This window comes from Aythya ferina (assembly GCF_964211825.1).
Source record: "Aythya ferina genome assembly, chromosome: 7".
Taxonomy (NCBI): domain Eukaryota; kingdom Metazoa; phylum Chordata; class Aves; order Anseriformes; family Anatidae; genus Aythya; species Aythya ferina.
Window position 1 is genome coordinate 26522520 of NC_140302.1, and position 16809 is coordinate 26539328.

The 16809-nt window shown below is 35.3% G+C and overlaps 1 protein-coding gene across 6 annotated transcripts in view; it reads right to left on the bottom strand.

The window, feature by feature from the left end:
- The window catches only part of SORCS1 (sortilin related VPS10 domain containing receptor 1), a 287728-nt gene that overhangs the window by 111972 nt on the left and 158947 nt on the right, over positions 1–16809 (bottom strand). The gene's annotated exons all lie outside the window — the stretch shown is intronic.

Sequence of the window (16809 nt, forward strand, 5' to 3'; positions counted from 1 at the left end):
ACACATTTGATAACGTGCTGAGTTCTTTCCATCTCTAGTTTCTATGGTGCTGTGAATTACAGATTCACTAGTGTATCAAAAATAATCTCTGCAGAGAAAAGTTGTTTTCTCACTTTGTCCAAGAGTGTTAGGTCAGGGATGACAGAAGATCTATGACTTTCAGTTATAGTAGCTACTTCTCCCCATTAACTATGGTATTAATTGGACTGCATTGCTGATGAATCAGAGAGAATAATGAGAAAGTTTTCTCATGTTTCTCTGCATGAGAGAGAATACACAGCTTTGAGCAGTACAAAGAGATCATTTCAGTATTTCAGCAAGCAACAAAGTAATACCCCTAAGGAGTGTGAATGAGGCACTCTGAATGACGAACATGAAAAGTTCTGAATATTTGCCTGAGCAGGTATTAAAGCATTGAATCATTAGCATCATTTTAATTTCATTTTATTTCATTTTTAAATACTGGTGTTGCTGTTGCTTTGCAAGTGGCAAACACTAATCTGTCTTTAGACAAGCCCCAAATGAAAGGACCCACACCTGGAATTTCTCAGAGCAAATTCCTATTTGGGTTTTGACACTGCACAAACACACATTTCATTTCTTTCTCCTTAATTAGGAAGGCAGTGTTAGGTATAACAATTAATTACCGATGAATTATAGGACACCGTAAGTCTTGGTATACACAGATTATAAAGAATTGTATGTGAAGATGTAAATACACACATGTCCTTCATTACTGGATAGCTACCAGATGCTTTTATCTATGTCTAGAAAATCCCTTGGTAGTAGCATAACAATTTGGCCTGTGACTTGGAAGGTTAGGATATTACTTCAAACTCCCCAAAATGTAAGAACCTGAATGATCTTAGACAAGTTACATTGCCTTGCCACACTGTATCTTTAATTTAAAATAAATGTTCCCATGCCAACATAAAGGCACTATCACCTTCTGTATTTGTGGTCTACTTCTAAAATCTTATGATGAAAACATGCGCTGTTAGAATTAAACATTCTTATTTTCATTTAACACTTTAAAATATATCAAGCATATAATTGATGTGTTTCTACAGTGAAGATTGTGTGATAGAAACTACGCAGAAAGCATTAATAATCAAAGCATCAACATATAGACCATCTATTTTCACTAAGTAACCTATCCAGCTTCTCAAGCCAAAAATTAATTGTCATTTTTATCAGCTAGTTCTTTTTTTCTTAACAGACAAATTTCTGGGACAATATTCCTATAGTTAATGTTTATCAATTGCATACTCTGATTCAGAAATTGTGATTTTTTTATTTGTATATCTCCCTTCATAAGTGGATTTTGTTTATGTTAGTATTTGGAAATATCACAGCACAGCATTAATTTGGACTATAGCAACTAGAGCAGAAATAAGCACAAATCAATGGCCTTGATCCCAGCTCTCTGAAGTTAATAAGAGACTTTTCATTGACTTTGGATTGTGTCTCTAAGGCAAGTTGTTAATCAAGATCCACTCTAGTCTCACATACCTCTTTCTACCTGCATAAGCAACTTATCTGACCTCATCACTGCCACATCCAAGAACATCAAAGCCTTAACACATTTTCTGTCATGCCATTCCTCTGAAGTGTGAAAGTCCTCTTATCTCCATTTTATAGAAAGAGAATTGAGGGACAAACTGCTGAGGCACTGAAGCACCTAATTCCTCATTCGATCAATAAAAGTTAAGCACCCAAAAAGATTTGCCAGCACTGCTGACTTTGGCTTTAATCTGCTAACTACACCCTGGGATATTACTACTGTGTTCTCAGGTATCTGCAGTCTCCAGAAGTCTTGACCATTGCACTGCAATGACCAGCCTGTCTGTGCATATGAAGTGTTTCAAGACACATCTTTTTTACTACACATGCTGACAGCAACAGCATTGTACACTTGGCGGGACTGTGCAGAACTGCTGAAGATTTATGCAAGGGCATACAGAGAGTCAGAAAAGGGGGACTGAGTTGACAGATGACTCTCCAGCCACTAGTCTGATTGTTAACTATGAGACCAACTTTCAGTGCTGGGACAGCGTTCTCTGTTCCACCGTTGTACCAAGCATTGCCAATCACTTTACAAAGATGTCCTAAAATGAAACAAGCTAGAACTGACTAAGCAGCTATGACCCACATCACAGTCAGACTCCCCTGTTACTTACAAGATAAGAAAAGCAAATTTAAATACCAGATATATATAAATAATATATCTGAGTTATAATATACTTTATAATATAGTTATAATATATCTGCATATAAATAATCAGAGTTACAAGTCCAAAAGTTTGCATTTGTTGGATGAGAAGCAAAAATTTACATCTGGAATTAAAAAATTGTCAGAATGAAGGGGAAACACCACGTATATGTATCTGTATGAACCTTTCAGATCAGAGCAGTAGTGTACTTCTGAAATTAATCCCTCAAATTTTCAGAGGAAATCTCTACAGAAAACCCTTATATACTATGTTCTAGCTCATTCCACAGAGTGATCTCAGGGCACCAGAACTGAATTCCCTTTCAATAAAACTAAACCAGAATATATTTCAGGTGTGCACCTAATGTGCTCCAACCACTACTAGACATTTAGCCCAGAGTATCCAGTTAGCACTAGTCTAAAGTATAAAATGCCCATATTGTGTCATCTCAGCATCAACTCCTTCATTCTACAAATCTACTTTCACTACGTGCTAAAGTAGATGCAACCACAGTAGTTTAGTTTTATTTTCTAGGTTGCCTGGAACATAAATGAGAAAGGAGAGAAAGTACAATTAATTTTAATGTTTGTGTTGCAGTGTAAGAAGTACATAGTAAATACATTTTAGACTTTCATTTCAAATAAATGAAGCCAATTTCTACTTTGAAGTAGCCTATTGCCCATTTACTTGATTCAGTTGCTTATACAGAAAATAAAAAGTGGACACAAACATGCTGCATAGGAAAGCATGAAAAATAAAAACAAAAGTAGCACAGAGAATCTAACTTTAGAAGTCAAATATCTAATTAAGTTCGTAATATCTAAGAATATCTCAAAAAGGAGATTAGAAGGAAACTACTTTTAAACTTCCCACTTCACCGTAGAAAACATACTGGATTACCTAAAATGCAAACTCCTCAAAGCAGGAACTATCTTGTTGCTCTGATTCTGCAACATATCACTGCTTTCCCAGCTAATACTGGTTTCTGGAGAAACGTATTCTGGACGTCATGGAGGTTTTTGCACAATAAAATCACATATTAAATCTATCCAGGTACCTAGAGAGCATCACAGAATGAGTAGGGAAAGACAAGCTGGCTGATGAAGTCATAGGATTTTTGAGGTTTGAGACTTGCAAAAGTCTCTTAAAGATCTGAAACTGTTATAGGATAAAAAGACCATTCCATAGATTAATTAATTGTTAGAAGATTAGGAATAAAGGTTAGGGAAAATATTTCCATTTCTACAGTTGAGAGAAGCATTCATTTGGAATTTTCCCTATGCTTTGTATTGTTTAATGCATCTGTTAATGATTTGGATAGAAGGAAGGAGAAAGGGGTGATCCAGTTTGCTGATGGCAGTAAGGTACTCATAATAAAAAAATAAATAAATTATAATATATTATTGTACTATAATATATTACATAATGTATAATATTTATATAATTATAATATATATAGTATATATTACATGTAACATATTATTATATGTAATGTAATAAAAATAATAATAAAAAGCCATCTGCAGAGAGCTGTAAAAGGATTTCACTATATTCAGTACCTGAGCATGACAGGTGAAATTCAGTGATGATATATAGGAGGGGAAAAAAATGGAGAAAGGCAATCCCAAAGTAACAGAGAGAAAAATAATCTCTACATAACTGTTTTCTTTCAGGAGAGATTTGTTGGGGTTTCAGTGTAGAGCCCTGTGAAAACGCAAGCTCCTTCCTCAGATTCTGTCAAAAACACGCACATACAGTAGTAGAAATTATCAGAAAGTAATTAAACAGCATGATAGTTATCCTCTTAGGTCACTGAAAAGTTTTCTCACATCTTAAACTCTGGCTGCTGTTCTCAACCTCCATCTTAAAATAAAAGGCTATAGTAGAAAACACAGCAAAGTAAGAACGGTGTTCAAAGAAAGAAATGAAACATTTTTCATACAAGCACCAAATAAACACACTTCCAGCCTTCTAAAGAAGATAAATGAGAGGCAATTTGACCAAGGTCTAGAAAACTATGAATGGCCTGGAAATACTTAGAGAACAATTATTCACTCTGTCATAACACAAAACTCATAAGCATCAAATGAAACTTTACGACAGAGATACAAAACACAGGCAGTTCCAGGATTCTTATTTGGTTAAAACATGGAAGTCATTAACAGATATGTTCTTGGAGAAAATATCCATAAATTCAAAAAACAAACAAACACACAAACAAAAACATTGACAATATTGGCTCAGGAATCTGAGCTACAGATTGTTGGATGCTAGAAAAATATATAGTAAAATATTATATACTTGCCTTGATCTGACACTTCCCTCTCAACAGAGAGGAAAGTGTAATTGGTAAAGATTCAGCCTGATTTATCATGGCTGTTCACATAGACAACATTGGAGAGAGAATAAAAATTATAAATGATAATAACATTGTCAGAGCTGGTGGGTTGATCTATGCATGCAACTTGTATGCAAAGAACTGGGCCCATAATTTTTATTTTGACAGCTTTTAAACTGATTCTACCATTATAAAATAAAGTGATTAATTCAGGAGTAACAAGTAATATTTCTTTGCCTCTTAGTTTTAGGAAAATCCCATACTAAAAGGGAGACCAACCTTACAGTGCCTCTGTTTTGGTTTATTGTCTTATGCTGAACTAAATGAAGAGTGAAGTCAGTCAAGACTTCACTTCTCCCCAACAGAAATAATTGTTCTCTGTTCAGATCAGTGCTCAGCAATGATCAGAATCTGCTTACTCACACCAGGCACAGCAAGCACACGCTGCACTTCCTGATACTTCAGATGGATTAGTTTTTTTCTCTGTAAAATAAGTCAATAAAGTCAACATGGGCTTTTGCAACCAAATGCAGGCACCCATTAATCATCCACCCCCTGAAAAGGGAGAAAACTTATTTGCTTTTCCTAGAGGTGACGAATGAACATAAAACATAATTTATAGATCTTAAACACCCCACAATTTTCACCCTTTTTTGGTGCTAACTCTGATAATGACAGACTGCACTTGAATACTATGTATATTTCTGCTGTCCTTACAAAGGAACCCAGGAATGCTTTACAAGAGGTTCTGTTATGCTTTTAGAGATAGAACTGTGATCTGTGTACAACTGCCCTGAAAGCCAGATTCAGCAGCTTAGTAAAAACAAGTCCAGAACTCCTCTCAACCTTTACCTATTTTATTACCTCATATTTCTCTTGGATCAAGTTTTTTTTTGTTGTTGTTGTTGTTGTTTTTTTGTTTGTTTGTTTGTTTGTTTTTCCTAATGTTTTATAGGAAAGAGCATCGCATCAGTCAAACAGAACAGTACAGAAAAATCCAACTATATTCCAGGGATTCGAGGTGGTCTTTCACTCAGTTCTGATATATGAAAAGATACGGGTCAAATCTACTAAAAGATCCTTCACAGTCTTCACCTATTACATACTTCATGCACAGACCTAACAGTTGTACCCACGTGGAACGAGTAACATTTCTCACAGGAAAACAGAGGAGTGAATCAGCAAAGAGGAACAGAACTGTGCAATTTCAACAAATCAGGACATTCCCTACTTGAATGCTTTAAATATTTACATTTTTTTTCCAGCTCCTCTACATGCCAGTTACATAATCTTAGAAGTTTTTTTGTTTGTTGGTTTAAAAAACATGGAACTTGATTGCAAAAGCATCAGTGCAATGGAGTCCCAGCACAATGAAATGTAATTTCTGCCACTTTTCATCTTTACTTCTGAATTTGGGTTGTCATTTACAAGGCATAAAGATTGTGTAAATAGAGAACCTGATTCTCCAGATTCATCAATTTGCACATGAATTTCAAAGCAATGCACCCTGTTTTTAAATAATCGAACTAGTTCATTGCTTAAACTTTTTCACGGCCTAGAATAAGAAGTAAATTAAACAGGCCAAAGAAATGAACTGCTTTGGTCATGACATTCTGAAATAAACGCAACACCACTGTAATGCAAATTAGACCAATTCCTTTTACAGGACTAAGTTGCTAGAAGCAGTAAGTAGTTGCAAGAGCAAATAAATTAGGGACAAAATTACGAAAAAGAAGTAATTCAAGCATTCATTTGGATATTAACAGAGAAAGAGTAGACTGAAGCCTCTGCAAAATTTAGTAAGATTTATTCATAGATTAACATCAACTGCTGTAGAACTGTACTCATTAGTAATGCCACCAAAATTTGGCCCAAGTCTTTGTTTTAAATAAATTTGCTAACAGCTAAATGAAAACATGAAATGAGCTAGAGCTGACAGTTTTGAAGCTGTCTCTAATGCCAAAAAAAAAGACAAGGTTAGTTGCTGAGCAATTTCATTAAGACACCATTAAAATTATACACCTATAATTCAATCAGGGTACTGTGAAGTGTTTTATTGCCAGAAATTCTTGTTAACTCAGAAAGTGCAGCAATTCTGTAGGGAAATAAAAGACTTAAGTGAAAGAATTATACTTTTCCACTCTTTGAAGAAAAAAAAATGTTTTTGAATGATGAACTGGTTTGGAGTAGTCTCAGAATAAGTTTAAATGACCACATTAATACAAAGAAAAGGTTTGTGGATGAGTTATTTTGCTCTATAACTCAGTGACTTAAGAATACAGATGTCCTTATTCATAAAAAGACATGATCCAACTTCATACTATCAGTCTGCACTTCACTGAGACGGAGGCTAACATACTCCAAGTCTTCCCTAAATAAAACTATGCTCATGATCACTAGATAGTGTAATTTAGCTTCAACCTCAATCAAGATCTGAACAGTGAAAATGCTGACATCATTTCCCCCAGGAACACACGGGAGGTCCATAACTGGTCAGATATTACCGTCTTCCTCAAATCTTGGCTTTTTATAGGCAAGAGATATGATGTGGTGAAAGGTTCAGATGGTGAATTCATCTTGTTTGCACACATGAAAGATTTAATGCTCATTGAGTGATAATACATCTCTTGTCAGCAGAATACTAGATGGCAAAAGGCTATCACTTAAGAGAGGAAAAATTATCACCTGCCAATATTTTTGAAAGCTGGGATTGTACAGTGTTCCTAGTAGAAGAACTGCTGAGAATTGTATTTGGCATCTTGATGAATGTGGCTTGAAATAAAAAGCTGGCTAGTGACTGGAAAACTGAATCTATTTACCTGTTCTGTATTAGTGAAGAAGTCCACTACAGGCCAAAAGTGACAGCAAAGCAAAGCAGCCAATGAAATTTCTATTTTTTTATTAGGTGTGGGAATCCTCAGGGGTTGTTTTATGAGACAGCAAGAGTGAACGCAAGTGTCAACAACAACGTACAAAAAATAAAAGAAACACTTTGTAACTCCCCCTTATCGAAGCTGCAGACAGTAACAGAAATAGCCACATCCAAAAATTTTTGTTTGCCTCTTCAGTTTTACAGTGTAATACCATTATTTAGCGAAAGTCCAAAATATTCTCTAAATGAAAAAGACACATTTTGTAAGAAAATTTTCCCTTTGGGAATATGTCTGTCTCCCTGTTCTGCACATAGACTGAAAACAGGTTGTATATACATGTTGTTTTATACGTACAGGTTGTACATATACCTGTGGTTGTATATGTTGTTGTATGTGTGGAAATAACAAAATACATAAATTTGTTAGTAGCTAGAATAGCTATTTAGTAGCTATTCTGCCCTAAGTGTTCTGTTTAGAAGTTTTAGAATAAATTTAAGAAAAACAAAAAAAAGTGAGATATTTTTACTTATTTTCTAGCAGCAGATTCTTCTAAGTGGCTAAGCAAAGAACATTGAAATGCTACCGATCCATACCACACACATTACCCAGAAAAGAAAAAAAAAAGAAAAAAAAAAAATACATATATTTCACCTGTTTCAAAAGAATATCCATTTATGCAATGAATGGAAACCTCCACCAGCTGTCCTTGAAAATATACATTTTAAATTACACTTTTAGAGATTAGAGCAATATTGTTACCCTATTCGCTGAGAAAGACCCTTGCAGATCACTGGTGGCTACCTTGGCTGAACAAAATGTCTTCCTTTCGTTATGGAATTTAAGAAAACTATGGCCATAGAGTTTTATATCATAAGCTAAATCTCTGCTGTTTATGTCTTAGTCCATATTTGCTTGAGCACAATGTTTTCAGTCCTACCCAGATGTGTTTAAATGGACATGTTTTAATACTTTTAAAAAGCACTCCATTAACAACTGGGAGTGTTAAAAAAATCATTTTCTTCTAAGCTAATAAAAGATCATTGCAGCCCACTGTTTCCCCTTTTCATATTGACTGAAATAACTAACAGTTTCTAATAAAAGTTATAATTCTCTCAATACCTAAATATTTTAAGTGAAACAAAAACTTTTTTTTTCACATTTAGAAACGCTTCTCAAATTACAACTATTGTTATGGTTTTTCAATGATAATCATAATATTAATAGCTAGTTAACATTTCAATGTTTCTTTTTCAAACATGGTATACAATATTACATTTTCATTAATACATGACTGTGGTATGAATGATAGTGAATAAATATTAGTGACCTTCTCCATCTTAGAAATAAATAAAAAAGCAAACCAAAATCGGTATTACTGTACTAATTGTACTAATGAACTATTGCTGTTATTGTTGCTCAACTTTTTCTACTGTGACTAATCCCAGTTTAATGCACTTTCTCCATATGTCATCTGAATTTTAATGTCAAAAAAAAAAAAAAAAAAAAAAAGGAGTTATAGTGTTGGGTTGGTGTAGTATAGACTCATGAAAAGCAAACATGAGGCTGCGACATCAATGGAGATATAACTAAGTTCCTCTCCATTTAATCCTACCTGATAACAGAGGAGATCTGATGAAAATTTAGAGGTGTGGATGAGAAGACTTTGTCCAAGAGAGAACGCTGTACAATAACAACCAATCCTTGCTTTGAATTTCAGTTCAGAAAACATCTGAAGCACCAACTGGAATTAGGTTGATCCTGTTTCTATCAAAATCCAAAAGAGGGCAGTGCACCCCCACACAGCCTGGTTCATTATTCACAGCTCATCAGCTTGGGGACATTCATCAAGTGAACGGATTGCTTCCCACAGCCTTTTCTGTCTGTGGTCAAGTTTTGGCAGAAGCCCCATTCTCAAAAGTACCTCACCTTGGACAAGACCTGAAAAGATTCAACTACTCCTTTTTACATTAAAGTTGAAGATGCTATATTTTTGGTGTGTGCTGCTGAGTCACTGCTTGTGAGCTGACTGTGAACAGAGGAAAACCACAATTTTCACATTCCCAAGAGTGGGCTGCAATCCCAAAAACTAGGGTAAATTCTTAAAATATATAGCCTTTGCCAGTACCTTTTAAATAAAAGAGCAAAAAAAGATTATATGAGAGGAGTCCCTGAAGATTATCATCACTTCTTAAATCTTAGCTTTTTTAAGTGCAGCTTCCTCTTCTATTACTCAAGAATTAAATGAAAATAAAGATTCTACATTTTGTCCTCTTGTTTTAATAGAAATAGTGTCTTAATCAGGACTTTGAAAAGGAAAGAAACCCATTTGCATCACCCTTACTCATACAAAAAAATGGAAATGCAATACTAAAAACAATAAAGAAAATATTTAATTAGTTTATCTTAATACATTATTGTGGGATGTTTCAGAGCTACTTTTATTCTGTGTAGAATTATAAAGTGATTCATAATTTATGTGATTTAATTTAGTTAGGTAAAGACCTGTGGAGGTGATTTACTCCAAACTCCTGCTCCATACTGAGCCAGCTTCAAAGGTACAGGTAGAGGCTCAGAGTTTTGTCAAGTTTTAAATGACTTAAAGAATGTAGCTTCCATAAACTCTTCAGGCACACCCAATTTGAAACTGCTTAGTTTCCATTTGGTGTTAACCTTATTTTAAATATCAGTCAGTTTTAGAACAAATGGGAACATCTTCCATTTTATATTCCTTTTACCTTAAAGGTCCATCTTAGCTTAGTAAACACTTTCCTCAGGCGATTTATTTGTGCTTTGCAAACAAATCAAATAGAACCTTTGTGAAAAGGTAACCAATTCATTCACAGTCTGACCTGAATATTCATTTTTTATAAAAGCAAAACCAGTTTTCTTGACATTTGTCTTTTCCTAAGTATTGGTCTCTTTTTCTGGTCATACATAAAGAAAAGGTTTAATTTTAAACAGCCCTTCATATTTAGACTTGTTCTCATGTTATGATAACAAAGAGACCAAAACCTCAAAACTGCACCTATTTTATTAATGGGTTACATAGTCTAGACTTAAGAGACAAAAATGTCATCTTACTCTTTTGTCACTGATTCATGCACATGTTCAGAAAAGATAAATCTCTACTTACTTCCCGTCAGACACAAAACTTTGAGAGAAATTGTTGTACTCATTGTGTTTCTTTGTCGTAATGGTTAACTTGATTTTACTCTGAGATTGCTTTTTACAAATAGTTTCAGTGCTGTATTACATTTTATTGCTTTATATGAAGAAGCTATATTAGAGTTCCAACACACGGTGTGCTATCTGGTTTAAAGTAAGAAAATCTCTTGGTCTAGCTTTTACATTAAAATATACACCACCATCTTTACTATGCCCCTATCACTTTCAATAGTTGTGTTTCTGATGTGGTGGTGGTACTCTTACTAGATTACATTCCTCTAGGGAATGAGGTAAACCTTTGGTGTTACTCTGTCATGATTTTGAGACACGAGAGAACACAATTACCTTGACCACATGTTTAGACCTCCTGTCCAATGTCCACACAGGGAAGACTTTAGTCACATCCCTTGGGAATTTTCTGTTCTAAAATCTGAGGGGTCCAATAGATTTTATAGTACAGACTACGAGTTTGGTGCTTTTTTTTTTTTTTTTCCTTTTCAAATTTTAATCTGCTTTCAGGCTCTGACAAACATTTCCAAATGCTCTTTGTATTTATGCTTCATCTAAATCAGTCAGTTGCAATGTTGATTTGATTTGTACATCCTATCTTGAATGTGTGTAGCCCTGTCCACATAATGTGAGATCCTTGAAATAAGCTTGCTTTTCTTTAAATGCCTCTCACAAACTCTTTAGATGGAATTTCTGGATCTCATGTGACCATGGTACGCACACTGAAAACCAAAAACAAAAATAAGAATTTTATTTTTTCAACAGTTAGGAGAGCTGAGCCATGTTTGAAACTCTGTCCTCCAAGAGACCTTTGACGAAAGCCCTTTTTCTTATCCATAGGGATGATTTCTGTAGGAAATGGGAAGTCATAGCAGAGTATCTTTAGATGAAGTGGAGTAAAGATAGCAGGCTCTCAATCTTAACTAAGAAATTTCAGAACACACACATGTTGGTGAGCTGAGGTTTGTCTTTTCAGCTGTGTTTTAGAAGAAATCAAACTGATGGATGTGGACTTCAAAAACATAAAGATCTGCCCTTGCTTGTCAAAGCTATATGAGTGAACAGAGTACTGCTTAAAGGCAAGTGAGGCTTACAGAGGGCTCAAGTAGTGTGGTAGTACTGTGCAAGTCCAAAAGACTGAGGTTAATTTCACCCCCTGTGGTCCTGCAGCAGTGCTGAAAATAGAATTCACCAGGCTCAGTTCGTAATCACACAGTGTAAACATTAGCTTCAGGAGCAATCAGTTCAGATGAAAGGAACATGGAAAGATTAAGCTTCTTGTTATTTTCAAATCTCCCTCAAATCAAATTCTAGATTCTTGTCTCTTCATTCCACAGCCCATTTAGGTCTAATTTAGTAGCCTGACTTGAAATTAAATCTCGCCGTTCATGTTTCATTATTATTATGCACTGCTTTCTCTTCTTTTACATATGCTTAACATAAAAAAGCTTCATCACTGAAAACAGTTTGAAAATCTATTCCTTAAAACTTAAATGAAATACAGTAGAAAATTCTATTCTAAAATAAAATCTGACTCATATTCAACAATTGTATTTGATAAGTGTATTTTGAGAAGAAAGAAAGACAACAACATATCAGGAAAGTGAAGCTAGTATAGGCACTTTATTTTGGGAAGTGCAATCTAGTTTCAATTATTAATCGTTTGTTCCTTTGCAACAGATGTTCTGTATTGTAGTGAAGAGCAAAAAAATCGTTTTTGTATACTGAGATAGTCTTACAGCACCTTCCTTAGAGAAGAAAAGAAACCTCAGCTTTGTAGAGATTTGGAATGAGTTGTGTTCATTCATATTGCCAGTACTTTGTTCTGCTGCTCAGTAAGGCATTTCTTTCATTAAAGAATCTCATGAGATTAATTAGCTAATCTTCACACCAACTTTGTCGTAGAGAAAGAAAATGTATATATCAAGAGGGAAAATGACTTGGACAAACTCTTCTATTTAATCAGTGTCATAGCATGAAAGAAGCCACTTGCACTGTAAGTGTATAACAAACAATAGCATCTTCCAGCCCCAAACACTGGACCCTAAGTGTTGTTAATCATACTGAAAGCAAGCAATGACTCTTGGCCTAAAAGTATGGTAACCTAAGCAGATGTTACCACAGGGGACAGAGAAAGGAGTGACACTGATTTTTCCCTGAAGTGTTAGTGATAAACAAAATCACTATCCAAGTGATCTTCTTTCATATTTTTTTGTGATAACCCTTATGATGCACTTGAAATTCAAGTGTTTTGAACTTCCCCCTGAAAGGCATTGAAAACAGCCTACAAAAGCATGGGTGACTGGTCACCCTGGGCAGTAAAGCTTATATACACAGGTTCACTGAATATACATAGTGAGGTGCAACCCATTATTGGGGTATAAACAAGGATAGCCTTGAGCAGAAAAAATCTCTAATAGTGTAAAATCTCACAGTGAATATGGATGGTCAGACAGCCGCACAGGGGGTTTCAACTTCCATCTACAGGGAATTAGGATTTTACATGGCCTGAGATATTCATCATTTCAGGAGTCACTGGTCTGTTTATTTTTATTAGGCCTCATAAACACTTACATCTTTGCATGAATCTTTTATCAAGCATACAGGAAGACAGGTACAAAGTGAATAAAGCTGACTCAAGTGAATAAAGGAAGCCTCACGATATTCATCTTGTATGTCCCTCTTTTCCTTCCCACCCCATCCATCCCCCCCCCCCCCCCCCCCCCCCACACACACACACAGTTTTATATCACCCTTCAGTAAGGTTTTCATCTTGGGGCAGGTGATTTCAGGTGGCTCATTGTCTTCAGGTAGTCTCTATACTCAGTCTCCGTCCCAAGACTATATATGCTCCATAACAAATACTGCATTAAGGGTATCATATCACTATATCATATATCACTATAAGAAAGAGTTACCACTCACACAACTATTATATTAGACATCAAGAAGTAGGAAAAAGGAGGTGCAATCAGAGGAACAGTAACACTAGACTGACTATTGGAATGAGGATAAAGGGACTGATTGGTAAGGAAAGTATACACTTTTTAGCCCCAGAAGCAGAAGAATAAATTCTCTCTCTCATCATTCCATAAATGAGAACCATTGAGAGAAGTAGGGGAGGCAACAGGACCATGGCCTTACCTCAAACTTTTTGGCACAGACAGACCTCTTGCATCCCCAGTGTCATGTCAGTGCATGCAATAATAACTACAGATCTGTTTCAACTCTACCTGGCCTTCACTCTGCCTCTATTAAATTCAATTCTATTACGTGGAATACATTTCCTTGTGTCAGGGATATTTGAGAAAAGCAAGAGAAGAGATGGGAACAGTGATGAGCTGCAGCCATGAATTTTAAAAAATGTTAACACAGTAAACAATTTTAAATTGCAATGTTGATCATCTGCTGATGGTCTCTGTTACAGCCCAGTTATGCCAAGCTTGGACAGATGGTCAATTCACTAAACACTTTGTTTAATAGCCAACTGTTTCAAGCCATGCCATTTGCCTCTGGCCAGTCCTGGCACCTGTGCAGCACTGTGGTATTTAATAATTCAGAGGCTCTTGCTCTTGTCTGTGCTGTCTAGCATACCCAAAGTGAAGAAATCATTGGGAGGAGACATCACAGAACAGTCTGCACCTCAGACTTTGGACAGAGGTACCATGCAGGTCCCAAATACATTATTATCTGTACCTGGTCATCTCCATTTCTCTGTGCAAGGTCCTTACAATGCTTTTACCTCATTTCAATTTAAATCCACTAGCTAAAATTGTTCAATAAACCTGGCTGATTTTATCCAAAGCAACTTAAATTCTCAGGTGGGGGCTGGAGCCTCAGCAAGAAGAGTGCTAATCCCACTGGATCCCAGAAATATCTTTTAAAAGTAATTTGAGATAGAGTTGGGGGGTGGAGGGGTGGGAGACATATTAAGAAATAAAAACAACATCAGAAACACAAACTACAACAAACCAAGAAACATCTTTGAAGAGTACCTATTTGTGATAGAGTTTTTTTGGGAAAAAAAAAAAAAAAGATCCAAAACAAAATCAAAACCACACTGGTGGCGTTATACCTGTCTGAGGCAAATACAACATCCTTTAGTCTTTTGCTTTGCTGTTCTGAAAGTAAGGGTGAAATAACCTTAGTAAAAAGTATAGCAAGACAAAATTTGGAGTATTTAGTTGTTCCCTGAGATACATGTCCTGGGTGGTAGAAGGGAAAAAAAAAAAAAAAAAGTAAATAAATAAATAAATAAATACAATTTCTTACAATAGTTACCAGTATTTTGATAAAAAGTAATTCTCAATTCAGACTTCCTTTTTCCTGAAATTCTAGGGAACTTGTATGAAAGAAAAAATTAAACATATACAGTGAAAAGGCAGTAAGTTTACTTTTTTTTTTTCTGAAAAATGAGATGTTATTTTTCAGATAACAGAAGAAAGTTTTCTGTTTATATTTTTTTCCTATGTTTTATAATGACAGCTAACAGAAGAAAGTTTTCTATTTATATTTTTTCCTATGTTTTATAATGAATCAGTATTTTCAGTACCTGAAAAACATAAATCTGGCTTCAGAGAGTCATTAATAAAAAACTAATAAAATTTAGGATTTGTTTAACCTTGGGGTATTTTGGGGGAGGAGAGAGGACGTTTCATTATGCAATATTTGCAAAGCTTTTAAAATCTTTCCTGTGGAACACTGAGGTCTAGGAACATTATTTTGGAAAACAAACAAAAACTTCCCAACTTAAATTGGCTCTATCAGCTGACACCTTTAGAAATGACACTTTATATCATAAGGCTCCTGATAAAATCAGGAGATTTGGCACCACAATTTCTGCACTGACTGTTACCTCTTTTCTCTTGGTAGATAGCTACACAATGGAACAGTTCCTAGTGATATTTTTACACTAGATTTAAACAGAATTGCTTTCAAGTAATTATCTCTCTTTCAACACACATCTATGCAACAGGTGGTGATAACAGCTCAGCATACATTTGCTGGATCAATATAAACTTTGGCATGGTACTCTTGGTTCTGCTACCTCAATTTTCATATGCTGAGACAGAAAATAATGAATGCAGGTCCTGGATTTTAGCAAGGATGAAGTTCTTACTTGAGGATATGAGTCAGTATAGATTCTCACACCCGGCAATGGTCATCAAAACTAAGTAGTGAAGAAAAATAGAAAAAAATTCACCAACTGTGGTGAAAGAAAGCAAAGGATAAAGGTACTGAACAGAAAATACTCTAGGCTCAACAAAGGAAAGGATTTCCTGCTCTCCATTGCTCACCTCTTTCCTGTATTAATACCACTTGGCAATGATAAAAGGGTCATGAAAAGTGAAGGAATACATCCTGAAAGCTGGAGGATGTGGGGTTGTGCTGTGCAGAGTTAAAACAGAAATCTCCTTAGTTTTAACAATTAGGTTCAATAAATCAGACCAAACACTTCAAGCAGCAGGCTGATCCCGTCCTCTTGTGCCACTGAAGTCAATTTCAAGACTGATAAGGAGAAATCAAAGATTCTACATACAAAGTTAGTCAAATATGAGAAAGGTCAACTCAGGCTCTGGACTGTCAATAAGGATGGTGTAGAGTATGTCTTCTCTTTGTTAACTACAGTAAAGGACACAAACACATTTAGAGAACAAAAACTGCAAAGACAGCACAGTGTCTCCTAGCCTTGTGGAAAACTTTAGTTCTCCATTTTGTTCTCACCCTTCAGTATAAAGTGTCTTCTGTGGTACATGGTTATGTTCTACCATCTACCTACTTTCAGGCTTTGAGTTCCCTGTCCTTCTCACAGTTGTTTTTAATAAGGAGGCATGCTCACAATGTTGGAAATTCTCCTTTACTCACACAACAGCTCTCCTTTTCCAAACATTCAACTGATACGACATTGCCCATACTGTTTAACTCCAAAACGGCCTCTACATATGTACACAGCAAAGCAGTATGCTTTGCTTTACTTTTGTTTCTTACTTGGCAACTCTGAAATATTCTTTTGAATTTCTCCTTATTTGAGTTTTAATTTTTCCCTCTGACTGAGAATAAAGCAGATCTTCAGGAAATTATTTTTACAGCTAGTTCTTTCTATGCAGATTTATTTGATTTGCTTCTCTCCAAAGCATTTTTTGTATTAATGCATTAATTTCATAATCACTTCAAATTATGTTCCACGTTGCATGAACAATTGGGGAATTAG